The following is a 4,834-nucleotide window of genomic DNA, read 5'->3' as shown; positions in this document are numbered from 1 at the left end:
GATGCGCTCCGCCCCGGCCCACCACCGTCGCCGTCGCCCGCGCCCCTGCCCCGACGCCGCCGCCCCGGCCCGCCCTCGCTGTCATCCGCGCCTCTGCCCCGACCCCGCCATCCTCGCCGCAGCTTGGTCCGGCCGCCGGCGCCCTCCTTTTTCATTTTTTTCATATATATATGCTTGTTTTATATATATTTTTGTATGAATGTATGTATTTTTTCAATTGTAATATGCATGGTGTTTTCAATTGTTCTCTGATTTAGTACATTAATTTTAGGTTAGTTTCATTTTTAGAAAAGTTTTATATATTTAGGACGAAGGAAGAGAAGGAAGAAAGGAAGAAGAAGAAAAAAGTTTTATATATGCAAAAGTTACATTTTTAGAAAAGTTTTATATATCTAGCTAGAAAGAAGAAAGAAGAAGAAAAAGAAGGAGAGGAAAAAGGAAAATAAGAAGAGGAAGAAGGAGAAGAAGAGGTGAGGAAGAAGAGGAGAAATAAATAAGAAGAGGAAAAAAGAAGAAAAAGAAGAGGAGAAGAAGAAAAAATAGAAAATATTCTATTTTTTCTTCTACTTCTCTATTCCTTTCTTCTTCTCCTCTTTTTTTTCTTCTTTTTTTTCTTCGATCTTCTCCTCTGTCATCGTCGATATACCCCTCCCGATAACTTCAACATGAGGGGGGGGGGTCCATATACTCCCTCCCGATAACTTCAATAAGTGGGGGGGTCGATATACCCCCTCCCCGATAACATTAATTTCTCCCGTGTATGTATCTCATCGTTGTCGGTATTACCCCCTTGAAGCATTGTCTATATTATCCCGGGTCGAGGGTTCTAGGGTCGAGGGATCAAGGGTTCCAGGATCGTCTAGGGGTCGAGGGTTCCAGGGTCGTCGAGGGTTCAAGGGGTCGAGGATCGCCGAGGGGTCGAGAGGGTTCCTATAGTGTCAAAGTATTGAAGAAATCTCCTAGTGATTCAAGCACTAGTTTCATCAATACCATTTAGCATGCTTGCTAATTATCAGTTTGATTGACCTCTATTTCTTGTAAAGTGGTTGTGGCAGGAACAAGGGAATGATTTTTGTGGATACTACATTTGCGAGTCCATCCGCCACACGACCTGTGAGCAGGGCTACTCCGACAAACAATATGAAGTGCGTAAATAACAATATTCACAATTTTATTTTATTACCATCATTTGTGTTGAGTTTCATTCATTCATATATATATATATGTATTGACCCCTTCTTAAAATTAGATGTTTCGGATGCGGGATGAACTCCTAGCACCAGATCGCATGCGAGCAATTCAACAGGAATTGGCGGCATTCTTTCTTGACCACGTGATCGCTGAAGACGGAGAATACTATGTGGACCACGCGTCCGTATTTTAGGAGCTTATATATTTGTAAAAGATAATTATTGTATATATGTAGCCGGTAGTGTCGGATAGATATACGAGAACTTGTTGTTCGACCAATCTCTCGGAGAAGGAGAGGTGGTCGATATCACTTCTCTCTGTATGCATATATGTTCATGACGATCTTCTGTTTGCTTACTAGCTAGCTAGCGTGTCGAGCTAGTCCTCTCTATACGTATGTATGGTACGTAGCGTCGACCAAGCACGGACAAACGAGAGGACACTTCTCTCTATTAATTAGCTAGCTATAGCACAATATATATGAAACACCTAAATTAACCCCCCAAAACCCCCCAAACCCCCCCTCTTTTCAAAAAAAAACAAAAACCCCAACCACAGAAATGCTGACGCGTGGATGCCTATTGGTCCCGGTTGGTGCCACCAACCGGGACCAAAGGCCCTCCTGCCTGGGCTCAGCGGACAGGCCACGTGGAGGCCCATCTGTCCCGGTTCTGGATTGAACCGGGACTAAAGGGTCAGGGCATTAGTACCGACCCTTTAGTCCCGGTTCATGAACCGGGACTAAAGACCCTCACCAACCGGGACTGCAGGCCCTTTTTCTACTAGTGAATTTCTCCTTTACAAAATTAAAAATCAACAGTACCTAGTGATTGTACTAACGATCAGTGTTCTTGTTTGATTGCAGACCTTCTACAGGTGTCTTGAGGAGCACGAGGCGGACGCGGCTATGGTTCTCGAAGTAGAGTGCAAGCGCCTACTTCAGAACACATGGCACGAGGCTTGGGTCCAGGCTGTCCGAGACTACTACGTCTCGACTAACATCAGGAGGCAGAAGAAGAAGTGCCGCCTCAAGTATCTGAGTAAGGAAAAGTACATGAATGTAATTACCTATTCTTAAGGCCTTGTACCAGTTTCCTTGATTTGATTCGTAGGCGTAGCGCTGAAATTTCTCTTTGTCTAACTTAGGTGCCCCCGAGATGGTGTGCGGATAAGATGGACTGTTGGGAGAGGTTGGTAAATGAGTGGTGCTCTCCCCAATGGCTAGCCATCCACAACAAGGACATGGACAAGCGTGCCCAGATGCGAGGTGTGCCACACCATCAAGGGAGCTCCAACCTGTTTGAGTACGGGGATCACTGGGTATGTGGTTCAATTCATGCAATTTCATTCTTCATGCTAGCTTTAATTACTAATTTACCCTGTTCCTCTCTTTCAGGCGCGACACAACAAGAAGGAGGTGCCGCCACTGTACGACCTCTATGCCATGGCCCATAGTGCTCCTCTCTTTCAGGCGCGACACAACAAGAAGGAGGTGCCGCCATTGTACGACCTCTATGCCATGGCCCATAGTGCCCCATACAAGAAGGCCAAGGCATTCTCGGAGGAGGACCTCAATCATCCAGATAGCTTCACCAACATTTCCTTTCACAACAAGTTTATGAGGTACAGAGACTGGGGAAGGAGATGAAAGGCGAGGACTTCAACCCGAGCCAGAGTCCTTTTGATCCTGAGCTCGTGATGCTATCTGGTGATGGGAGGAAACATGGCCACGTATTCATTGGGATGGGCTAATAATGTGGATCTCATGCTAATAATGTGGTAGTTGTTGCTCAGTTAATTCGCAAGCTAGTAAAATTGTTTTGCGGTGCTCTTTTTCGCTACTCCCTTTGTAAAGAAATATAAGAGCGTTTATAGATCACTAAAGTGTTATGTGGTGCTCTTTTTCGCTGCTCCCTCCGTAAAGAAATATAAGAGCATTTATAAATTACTAAAGTCTTATACTCCCCCGTTCCTAAATATAAGTCTTTTTAGAGATTACAACAAGAGACTACATACAGAGCAAAATGAGTGAATCTGCACTCTAAAATATGTCTATATACATCCGTATGTTGTAGTTCATTTGAAACCACTAAAAGACTTATATTTAGGAACGGAGGGAGTATCTATAATACCTAAATAGTTCATCCCCACTATCTATTTCTCTTGACATGCAGCCTATCCACATCAGCAAGCTAGCCACATCAGCATTCTGTTACCGGCTTACAGGTGGGACCCACCATAGGTTGACCACAGCCACATCACCGTTCGGTTACAAGCACGAGAGACCCACCACAGGGCTAGCGACCTACATATAGTGCGTCCGTCCCTCTCCCTCGATTCAGCCAAACCCATCCACACCTTTTCCCTTCTTATAGTCCGGTGCGGCAGACGACATCCCATCTCTCCCCTCCTACAGCACCGTCAACTCGGCTCCCCCATGCGATACTCCGCGGATTTCAAAGCGGTGTGGTTTCTGTAGTCCCTGGTTACATGGTCCCAATCCTCAGCTACCGATCGGATTTCATCAGTGGTGACAGCGGCAACTTGGAGGGGCCTCCTCACGTGCTTTGTGTAGGGCGGCGGTTACAGGGAGACACAACAGGAGGTGCGGCCGACGACGAGCCCTCGCACCTTGACCCTGGACGAACCCGAAAAGATCGGCTTCGGCCCCGTCTATAGGAGCTCCGTTGACGGCGGCCTTCGCCCCAGCCTTCCATGCAGTAGGTCGCCGCCAAGTACCTCAACAGCGACGGCGTCCAGGGGCACCGCGAGTGGCTGGTGCGTGGTTGTTCTCCGGTGTGAGAGAGTCCAGTCACCAACTACAGATCACTAGTATAATGCCCGTGCGTTGCTACGGGCTCCTTGTATATGACAATGGTTGTATGATATATACTTTACCCTTCTACTAATCATGCTTACCCATCATTGTCGACCTTTTTATGTAAAGACCCTCTTTCTCACCCTGTCTCTCATCTCCACTCTCTTCTTTCTCTCTCTCCATCCATTTCCCTATTGTACCCCGATCTTCTCCATCCTCTAAAATTCCCTCAATCAGTTACTTAAGTGTTAGATTATACACAAAATAATATTTTGCAGGACTAAGTATTATACTTGCCACCACAATGAAGGAATTTCATGGAAATTGTTGTGGGCAATTCGCTCTATCCTTAAAAGTTTTCAGGGGTCATGGAAAAATATTTTTGTGGAGCACTACAACACACTCCACACATATGGTGGTGTATTTTTTCTGTTTCTGATAAGAAAACTTATAATTTTTTATCTATTTGTCTGAAGCATTATAAGCAGGATTGTTCGGTTATTGTGGATGTCATGATATGAACGGGAATATCTGCAAGTTTAAAATATTTGATGGCAATGACTATCATAAACCAAGTCATTACAAACACTACTTGCCTTGGTCCATCAAGTATTCTCGAGATTTTAGTACTGTAATATCAAGTCAACACTGTTTAGAAAATTTAGCCCATTGAAAAAGGTTGGGACTGTGCATCCAAAGAACGTACCGGAAGAAGGGATCGCGCAACCTTATCTCGAAGAGGGCCGCAGTGACCTCCACGGGGATCGGGAGGCAGCCCCTGCTCCGCCACGCTGCGGTCTGCACCAATGAAACAGTCATAGATTT

This window comes from Triticum dicoccoides, chromosome 4A (assembly GCF_002162155.2).
Source record: "Triticum dicoccoides isolate Atlit2015 ecotype Zavitan chromosome 4A, WEW_v2.0, whole genome shotgun sequence".
Classification (NCBI taxonomy): Eukaryota; Viridiplantae; Streptophyta; class Magnoliopsida; order Poales; family Poaceae; genus Triticum; species Triticum dicoccoides.
The sequence above is the reverse complement of the archived record's forward strand: the minus strand, read 5'-3'. Positions refer to the sequence as shown.